This window comes from Plecotus auritus, assembly GCF_963455305.1.
Source record: "Plecotus auritus genome assembly, chromosome: 5".
Classification (NCBI taxonomy): Eukaryota; Metazoa; Chordata; class Mammalia; order Chiroptera; family Vespertilionidae; genus Plecotus; species Plecotus auritus.
The window spans coordinates 38,323,569-38,334,129 of NC_137776.1; the positions used below are offsets into that span (position 1 = coordinate 38,323,569).

The 10,561-nt window shown below is 53.3% G+C and overlaps 1 protein-coding gene across 30 annotated transcripts in view; it reads right to left on the reverse strand.

Moving 5' to 3' along the window:
• The window catches only part of KIF1A (kinesin family member 1A), a 74,643-nt gene extending 64,736 nt beyond the window's left edge, over positions 1 to 9,907 (reverse strand). For 29 of the 30 annotated variants that reach the window (XM_080668491.1, XM_080668490.1, XM_080668489.1 and 26 more), the window contains exon 1: positions 9,771 to 9,907. The gene's annotated coding sequence lies outside the window, so the exon portion shown is untranslated. Of the gene's footprint in view, positions 1 to 9,028; positions 9,365 to 9,770 lie in introns of those variants that run through there. The other variant, XM_080668481.1, reaches the window with a different exon arrangement.
• Positions 9,908 to 10,561: the final 654 nt, after the last annotated feature.

A 10,561-nucleotide genomic window follows, 5' to 3' on the forward strand; every position in this document is an offset into this window, starting at 1 on the left:
GGAACTGAACAGAGAATTAATGAACTGGAATATATGTCAGAAAAAATTACCTAGAATTCTGGTCCCAGAGAAACAAAATGATGAGAACATAAAATTAAGGTTAAGACTCGTGCCACATGAAAGAATTCACTAATTTAGCACAGCAGGAACTTAAACACATCTCTCAGTAACTGACAGATCAGCCATACAGCTAAGGGTGTAGAAGATTTGAACAACATAATAATCATGAACCAATATGTGCTCTCTTATTCTCAAAAATTAGAGAAACATTCTTTTCTAACATGTATGTACCATTTACAAATTTCACCATGTAGTAAGCCATAAAACACCTCCTAATAAGTGTAATGACTGGATCAAATGTATCATGTACTTGAACACAATTCAATTAAAAATCAATAAAAAACCCAAATGTTTAGAAATTTAAAATAAACATCTAATACACAACAGGAGAAATTCTGGAGCTATAAGTAAGATAAGTGGTAGATGATGAGAATAGGACTGGCCACACCTCTGGCAGCCGCTGCACACAATTAGCAAACTGGACAAACATACGAAAACAACGGTTTCCAGACACTGTACAACAGGAAGGTTAGGACTGTGATCACTGAGAGAAGGGAACCATATGAAGTGAGCCCTACAATCCCTCAAACCTCTCAGTGGCTTTATGAGTTGGGGAGATGGAGGTCAGAGTTCAGGCAGTCTGGAGAGCAGCTACAGCGTTTGGACAGATTCAAGCCTGGGACTAATGGCAAAGCCAGGTGCAAGTCCCAGCACAATGATAGCCAAAGGCTATAGTTGTAAGCTTGACCTTATGGCCCAAACCTGTGGTCCCACGTGGTTGAGTGATATGGGCTGGGGGAGGTGCAGCAAGGCAACAAAACTTGATCAGGTGCATGTAATTGAGTAGATTTGCAACCCATGAAAACGTTGTAACCACGCCCTTACTTTGCCTCGTGGAATCTGGCTATAAAATAAAGATTCGGCTTGCAGGTCGTGGCGCTCTCTCCATCAGAGAAGCAGCATCTCACCTAGACCCAGCTTTCTTCTCTTGTCTGTCTTTTCTAAATCCTTCACCACGCACCTCTCAGGTTCATTCATGGCTGTGCCGGCTCGGCACAGGGCAGGTCGAGGCAGCTGGAGTTGTGGGCAGAGTTCTGGAAAGAGTTGCTCAGTAATGTGCATGTGGGTCTGTAGAGCACTAGTCCATGCCCATGTGGTCCAGGCAAAGAAGAATACATAACCCCAGAGCTCACACACAGTGAAAAGACATTGAGCTTCTACCAGCCAGAATAGAGAGTTTTCTTGATCCCTCCACCCCAGACATTCAGTAGACAACCCAAAGAACTCATCCTTTGGGGTTAACCACCCCTGGAGTGATGTCTACTCTAGAGTAACCCTAGAAAAGCTTAAAATCAGGTTTGAAATTATCAAATTAGTCCCCAAGCAATTTATCTGCTTGACAAAACAAAGCCAACATATTTTATAGGAAGAAAGCATAATTCAGATGTTCCATTATATAGAAATGTCTAGAATCAGGTGACCTATATGTAGGAGAAAAAAATGAGTCAGTAGGAACCTGCATTTTCCTACAATCATTAAAGAAATTGATTCAACAATTTAAAAATATAACTATCAAGTAAAACAGCAGACTCAGACATTTTTTTATAGGAAAGTTCTACCATACATTAAAAAAAACCCACACACACAGGTAATCTTACGCAAACTCTTTAAGAGAACAAGAAAAAGGAGACAGAGGGAGAGAAATTATATCCCCAACTCATTCACTGAGGCTAATCTGACAAATTGGTAGCAAATTAGACAAAGAAAAGTTGAGAAATGACCAATTTCACTGATGAACATAAATACACAGATACAAAAGTCCAAAATATTAGCAGGAAAGTCAGGTAGGAAAAAAAAGGATAATGCAGCAGGCTTATTCCAAGAGTATTAGTATGGTAACATAACATATGGCTGAGTGTTAGTGTAGCTATTAAATGTAATTCACCACATATCACATTAAGGAGGAAAATCCAAATGAGCTTCCCAATAAATACTGAAGAAGCACTCAATTATCCCAACTCACTTATGATAAAACTCTGACAATATGAGAATAAAATAAAACTTCTTTAATCTTAGAAGAGGCATCTACTAAAAAACCTACCCAAACATCACACTTAATGGTGAAATATTAGGAACATTTCCTTTAAATTCAAGTTTAAAATGTCTGCTATCACCACTTCTATTTAACACTGTAGCAGTGGTACTAGCCAGAGTGATAAGGCAAGAAAAAGAAATAACAATGACAAAATTATGGGTTGGAAAGGAAGAAGCCAAGTTGTTATTATTTACAGACTATTTACTTATCTGCACAGAAATCAAGAGCATCCACAAACAAATATTTTCAGCAAAGTTGCTAGAAACCAACCATGTTGGTATACACAAGAGACAGAGTTAAAAAAATATTAAGGTACCATTTTAAAAATAACCAAAAGTATAAAGTACCTTTATAGGAATAAATGTCACAAAAGATGCATATAACTTCTATGAAGAAAAATCTTAAACATTACAAAAAACACTATAGAAAATCTAAGTAAAGAATTATAACCTGTTCATGGAAAAAAATTTTTTTTCAATATCTTATTTTTCACCCAAATGAATCCAAAATTTCCATAATTTCAAATGAAATTTCCATCACATTATTTATGAAACTTGACAAATTGCTTCTAAAAATGTATATGGAAGCCCTGACCAGTTTGGCTCAGTGGATAGAGCATCCGCCTGTGGACTCAAAGGTCCCAGGTTCGATTCCGGTCAAGGGCATGTACCTTGGTTGCAGGCACAGGAGGCAGCTGATTGATGTTTCTCTCATCAATGTTTCTAACTCTCTCTCCCTCTCCCTTCCTCTCTGTAAAAAAATCAATAAAATATATTTTAAAAAATAAAAATAAATAAAAATGTATATGGAAGAGTAAGATGCTAAGAACACCAATAACAAATTTAAAGAAATACAAGAGGATAGAAGGCAACATGCCCTACTGATATCGTCTTAATATAAAGCTATAGTAATAAGATAGGTGGTTGGAACAAGGTGGGAAATCACCAAAGTCACAGAAGGGACATCAGAAACGCCCACATAGACACAGCCCTTCTGCTACCTGAAAAATGTGACTTTACAGGGCAATGAGACGAGGAAGAACTATTAATCCAGTGATGCTGAGACAACTGGTGTTATGAAGTGAATGTCTGTGTCCCCACAAATTCATATGTTAAAGCCCCCACCTACCAGAGACTGGACATTCCCCCATGTCTGGTCACACAGTGGCTGTCCAGGTGTGAAAATGAAGTCATTTGTGGATCCTTAGAATCTCAAAATCATGGTTCAGACAGATGCAGACAAGCCATCCAGTGAGCTACAGCTCACAAGGTATCAGATTCGCAAATAATTTTACAGACCGAGAGCCCAGGGGCAGATAATGGAATTCTAAGAGCACTGGGTACCAAAGTCGAGGCACTGATGAACCTCTAGGCTGGGGTCTAAGACCTGGATGCTACCAAGACATCCAAGTGGTCCTCCCTTAAGTCAGTAATGGACAGAACCTTCCCCGAGCTGAAAGGTGGGGTAATGTCAGACCCCGCTCCCTGGGAAGGTCAGAGATGCCTGTGGGTGTGAGCACTGCAGGTGCAGGGGAAATGCTTTATTTCTAAGGTTGATGGTGGGCACATGGCTAAACGTTTGTTAACATATCCTGTATTTTTTTAAAGACTTAACTTCTTTTGAGATGTCTTGTCATGAAGGGGAGCAAGAACTCAGACTGATGTGGCAGGAGTCCAGAGCTCATCCTTATTGCCTGCGGCAGAGCCAGGATGGGGCTGGCTGCAGAGGGGTGTGAAGGTGGGGAACTGGGGTGACTGCATCAGACACACCACATGCTGGAGGGCAGGAGGAAGGGCAAGCTTCCCCCAACATTGCCAGGAGGGGTGAGAACTTTGAGAAGAGATGAGAAAGCTTCTTTGGGGACCCTTTGGGGGAAGCTGCTGGCTGCTGATGAGGAGAGGGGCATGTGCGAGGAGTGATGACTAGGTGGTCACAGACTCAAGGCTGGGTAAGGGGGTGCAGGCTGAAAAGGGCACCTTGGGTGCAGTGTGTCCTAGAACAGCCACACCCATCCCCCTGCCCCGCCTCACAGGGGCAGAAGCTGCCAATGTCCAGGCAAATAGCTGAAGGTTCTTCTCTACAGAAATGGAAGAAAACGTCTGGCAAGAGGGAAGTCTTCGGTGTGCATGCTGGCACCCCGCATTCTGGTATGGGGGCACAGCTGGGCAGCCAGCTCCCACCGCTCCACCTAAAGCAGGGCCTGCCAATGCATACCCCACTGAGCTCCTGATGGAACCCCACTCAGATCACAGGACACCAGCCTGACGAACCTCCCTCACCTGAATGGACCAACAAGGCTTTCATGTGTGCAAGCAGGGCACAGAGCTTCAAAGTGAAGGACTGAATAACCAGCAGAAAACAAGCCCAAGGGAAAGAGAAACCGTGGGACAAGAGCAAAACCAAGGAACGAACCCCAAACCTCTGAATGTACTCCGAATGTTTCAAGAAGACCCTACACTTCCAAAACAAGAAGAGGGTGCTATGAAATGGGAAGGTTCAAGACAAGGAAGACGGAGCTCTCAGAGACAAAACGTGAATGCTGAACACAAAATTCCAAAAGAGAACTCAAAAATGAAGGCCAAAAATTGTCCAGAGCATAGAACAAAAACAAGGAGACAGGATATGTGAGGGGAAAGGCAAGAACACAGAAGACCAACACAGGATTTCTGGGAAGACAACAGAGAAAATGAACAGGGAGGAGCAGGTGGGCAGATGGAAGAAGAGAGCCGGTCCTCAGTGGAAAGGGCTGACGAGCACCAGCACACACAGACCCACCCAGGAGACAGCCCCTCAGAGAGAAGGGATCCTGAGAGATTCCAAAGAGGAAATAGGAGTTGCTGAAAAAGACTTCTCAGAAGACTGCAGCCAGCGTTCTCAGGGAAATGATTTACCAGAAATAAGTGCTGTCCAACAAACCATCCACCCAGATTAGGGCAGAGCAAAGACACTCTTCCTCAGCCAAGGACTCGTCACCCATTCTAGGAAGTCACACAAGGATGTGCTCCAGCAAAACAGGACAGGAAACCAAGAAAGAAGCAGCTCTGGGGGCTGAGACACAGACTCCAACTCAGGGATGGAGATGGCCTCCAGGGGTGTGGGCACCAGAAAGAAAGAGTGTGACTGAGAGCTGGGGAAAGGTGAGGACAGAAGAAATGCATACAATATAAGAAAAAGACAGCTCAGATCTAGGAAAAGACAACACCAAGAATGTTGTGCCTGACTGTGAAGCCAGAGCAAAGGGGATAGATCCGGCCCTAAGATTTCTCCTCTGGTCTGGGCCTGGCCCACTGCACTCTGCAACTGCTGCCTCCCAGGCACCAGGGACCACAGCCATGGTGTGGCCCTGGCCCCAGAAGCAGGTGGAGGATGACACTAGGCAGCCGAGTGACCCCCTTGCCTCAGCCCCATGATAGCCCCACAGAAGCCTGGGCCCACTGCCCCATGGCCTTGGGCATTAATGGTCCAGCCCTGCCCCTTGCCACCCTGAGATGGTGACAGATAGAGAAAGAAACTGAGAGCCAGGAGTGGGAACCAGGACTCCTGACACTCCTCCAGGCCACTCCTGGGCATCACTGCCTCCCTCTGAGGAAAGCCAGAGGCTGGCTAAAGGAAAAGGGGGTCTGCAGGGAGTGGGGCCTGCAAGAGCAGTGGAGGCCATTCCACTGGAAACCAAGAGCTGCATTTCAGGAGACCCAGAGAAAGGGAGGCAGCTGCCTCAGGAACCAGCAGGCCCTGAGTGGGAGACACAAAGAGAACCCCACCCTAACAGAGTGGCAGCTGCTCACCCTGGGCCCTCAGGAAATGGATCACTTGGGTTAAAAAGCTACAGGCTCAACCTGGAAACAGCACTTACTGAGCGCCTGCTGTTCCGGAGCTCTGTGCTGGGCCATGGGGGAGGGGGTGAGTGCACTAGGGCGAGTTGGGGGGGGGGTGGCGAGAGGGGGACAGAAAGCTCTGGAAGTCACAGGAAGCTGGGGAGAGTCCCAGGTCCACCCCCCTGGCAAGGCACACCCTTCTCAGGAGCCTCAGTCTCCAAGTCTGGGACACCACCTGCCTCGTGGAGTCTCAGCGGCATCAACAAGGGACTCACATGATGTGTACACTAGAATCTGCACCCAATAAATGTCCATGCCTTTCCTACAGAGGGGATAGGCTGACACCCTGGGGTGCTCACAGAGGGCTTCAAAGTGGTGGCAGCCTTTGAGGGGCTCTAAGAACCTCACATGGACATAGCTGGCTGCAAACTCTGTGTGTGTCTGTGTGTGTGGGAATGAGTGTGTGAACCTGTGTGGGTATGTGTAGTGAGGTGAGTGTGCAAGCGTGTGTGTGTGTGTGTGTGTGTGTGTGTACTGGGTGGCTGCTCCAGCCCGAGGGCCATGTTGGGAAGGGGAAGGAGTAAGAACAGGGAACCTGGGCAGGTGGGGTCCAGACTTGCCCTCCTTAGATGCCCCTCTAGGGGCTAAAATCTGAGCAAGGGGATGCGGGGGGGGGGGCGGGGTACGCTTCCCCACCCCAAGGAGCTGGGGATTAGAGGATTAAATCAGGGTGAGGAGGCTTTAGAGAGGGGGGAGCCCAGCCACCCAGGCAGAGTGTCAGGATCAGGGTGGTACTCAGGCCACAAGGGGTTCAGCTTCAGCTTCGAAGGCTAAGCCAGGGAAACTTGGGAGAAAGCAGGTGTGAGATGGTGTTGTGGGTGGGGGCACTGAGGCCCTCAGGATGGGCTGAGAGGGACAGGGAGGGGTCAGGAGGCTCAGCCTCAGCTGACAGCTGACCTTGACTATGCCCTCCACCCTTCTAACGACCCCAACACAATGACTACTTCATTGGGTCCTGATGGCACTGGGCTGGGGGCTATGGGGTTGCCTGGGGCCATCCACTACCCCTCAGTCCAGCCAGCAGCCAGGATCAGGAGTTAAACACGACCTGGTCATTGTCAGCAATCAAACAGCAAACCTGCTAGTTTAGGTGGGGCAGTGGGGCACAGGCCTCGCCAGGCCCTCTGCCCCAGCCCTGGGCATGCCTGGGGGCTGGGGGGTGCAGAACCAGGTGGGCAGAGGCAGTCAGCTAAGGGAACAAAAAGAACTGAGGACGTCACTGGCCCACCAGCCTGGCTGTGCCCTTGGACATCCCAAAGCCGACAGGTTTGGAGCAGGATTCGGTCCTGCCCCAAAAGAGTTCTGAGATGCTCCTGGGCATTAGAGGGACCGTGAAGATGACACACTGGGTTCCCTGTAGCCGCTGGGGTGGTGAGCCCTGTCCTGGGTCTAAGAACACTAAGTGGGATGGGCAGGAGGACAACCATGTGCTCATCCTGGGGGTCATTAGCTGCTAAGTGACCCGGACTAGCCACTCTCCACTGCAGGCCCTCCTGGCTCTTAGAAGTGCAGGGTCATCTGGGTATGTGCCCTGGTCAGTCAACCCTAAAGGCCAGGGCATGGTTCCAGGGCTGGTAGCCTCTGCACAGCCCCCATGTCCCCATCCTGTGGTACCAGGACCCCTTCAAAACATTCCCTGCCCTGCCACACCCAGCTCGCCTTCCTTGGCTGGCCCAAGCAAGCTGAGTGGCCTAGGAAGGCTCTCCCCAGCCCCCAAGGCTCCCACCTCCACCTCTACCCATGTCCCTCCCACAACTCCATCTGGCCCTCCCCAGAGCCCATGGGAAGATTTCCCTGCTCTGTTTCCAGAAGACACGGTCAGCCCTGGGTCAGCAGTGGTGACACCAGGGAGGACAGGAAGGAGCAAGGCTGGTGTCCGGAACCCCTCACCTGTGGGTCTGGGTATGAACCCCAGTTTCACCAGCTCTGGGTTTTGAGCAGAACCTCAGTGTCCACCTAGCTGTGGCTGGTGAAGCAGGAGGCCCCAAGGGACAGTCTGTGGGCACTAGGGGGGGAAGAGGACGGGGGAGGGGGGGAGACATACAGCAGGCAGCAGGCAAGCCTGTCCCTACAGGGGCCCTCACTGACAGCCTTGGGGTTAGGGGGCCCTGACTCCACACCTGATCCCAGCCTCACTGCCCTGTGGACCACACCCCACCGAGGACATTCTGCCCATCTTCAGATGCTCACCCTGCACTGCAAACATTGCACCCCACTGCAGGTGCCTCCCCTGCTCCAGACCTGACTACCCTCATCCCACAGCCACACCTGCAAAATGGCCGCCGCAGGTACAGCCCCAACCCCCCACACTGGACCCCACAGTTTCCCTTCAAACTCGAAGCTACATTCTCAGACGGAGAGGCGGAAAGGCAGATGGGCAAGGTGGGTCTGGCAGAGCCCCTTCGCCAGCTGAGCAGGGCAGAGAGAGCAGGGCCGATGTGACTTGTGCAAGAACGGGTGCCTGAGTCCCCAGGGTTAGGATGGGGCCACTGCACCTCCGCCTCTCCGGAGCCGCAAGCTCCCACCCGCCAGCCCTAACAGGCCTTTAATACCACAATGCCAGCGCCCCTTGGGGGCGGGGCAGCCGCTTGGGGAGGGGTCCGCTGGTCTCTAGGGAAATGTCCCTATTCCAGGGAACGTGGGCGCGCATCGGGTCCGCGCTGGGGTGACGTCGCGCCCGCGCCCTGCAGGCCCCATGACTTGGCATTCCCTCTCTCCCCTCCCCCTCACGGCCCTGCGCCCGCGGCCCTCCCGCCCACCGAGCGCCCCGCCCACTGCGGACCCCCACCCCGCCGGGACGCTGTCCCCGCCCCTACCGGAGCTCGAGGGCTATGCCTCGGTTTGGGGGAGAGTTAGAGTGAGGGGCAGCTTAAAAGGGGAGTACGAGGGTCTACCCCACAGTATTCCTCCCTGACATCCGAGCCCGGGCCCCTGGGGAGCGTCGCAGCCGAGATGTCGCGGCCCCGCAACCCCCTCCCCGCCCGCTGCCGGGCCACACCTGTTACTGGGCGCTGACTGCGTAGACGCAGGCGGCTCCTCCCAAGCCATTGGTCTTTCTGGGGTCTCTTGGGAAGGAGACACGGTTGGGGTAGGATGATGGGCAGCTCCGGAGGTGCGCACCAGGCCTATGGCCGGGCCTTCCTGCAGCAGCCCCCGCGGGCCTAGACCGCCGCCTGTTTGGCTCTTGGCTCCAGTCTCTGCCCTCCCCTACCCTGGGGACCCGGGCAGCTACCCCCGCCCTGGGCACCCTCCCCCAGAGTCGGGCCGCTGCAGCCGCGCCCCTCCCCTGTGATTCCATCCAAGTCTTCTCTCCTCTCCATCCCTCCCCGCCCCCGCTGGTCCAGGCTCAGCCCGCGCCGCATCCCAGCTCTCTGGCTCCTCTCCAAAGAGGGGTCGAGCCGGGGAGGGAGGGAGGGTGTCTCGAGATGCCGCCGCCGGCGCTCGCCCTTCCCCAGGCGACCCTCGCCCATCCCAGCCTGCCGCAGCAAGGGCCGCAGCGAAGGGGCCGTTCCAGAGGGCCCAGCAAGGCTTCGAATGAAGGGCGGACACCCCTGCATTTGCCCCATTGTTCTCCACGGGGACGGGGGAGGAATGGGGGAAGGGAAGGGGCCGCACGGCGCCAGCGGTTCTGGCCGCGACCAGGACTCTGGCGCCGGGGGCAGTCGGTGCTGGTGCAGGATGAGGGGTGCAGGTGCGGGATGCCTGGCGCGGCAAAGGAACCCGGCGGGCGGCGGTCTTACCTCTCTGGCTTCACCGGAGGCGGCCCGGCATGAGCACGGGCAGGGGCGCGGGTCCCTGAGCGCCGAGCTGCTGCTGCTCTTGGGCTGCCCTGGGCGCTGTGACGGCTGCACCGCGTGACGGGCTGCGCTCTCCCCCGCCCGCCCCGCCCAGCCCCGCGCCCCTCCCGCCGCGCTGGTTGGCTGCGCGCGGCGCCCGAGCCCAGCCGCCAGCTGGTTTGTCGTGCGGGGAGAGGACGGGCGTCGCGGCCGCCGCGGGGATGGGGTTAGATGGAGCCAAAGGGGGCTGGGTCCCGGCTGTGACATCACCGCCGACACCGAAGCGCGCTGGGTGGAGAGGTGGGGGACCGACACCCAGCTTCGACGTGGTGCCCCCTCTCCTGGCGCAGCCCCCGCGCGCCCTCGCAGGGAACTGTACCTGGCAGCGCCCAACCCCGAGGCCCCCTACCCACCTCAACTTGCCCGAGGAATCCCCACCGAGCCCTCCTGAGTATGACCTTTATCACATGAAAACATGAAATCTACCTTCCCTCGCCCTCGAAGCCAACAGCACAAACAACAGCGTCGTTGCGGAGGGACAAAGCTCGGGTGGGCTCCTTGCCCCAGAGAGCAGCAGTAAGGGGCGGGATGGAGACCCTGACTCAGGTGTAACAGGTGAGTTCGGCCAGAGCGCTGTACGGAGACCAGAGCATCGCGGACAGCCCTCCTGGCAGGATGATGCAACCCGCCGGCCAGCGGAGCCGCCACCTTCTCTGCCCCACAGGCCTGGGGGAGACCCCCGCCCTCCGCCTGCC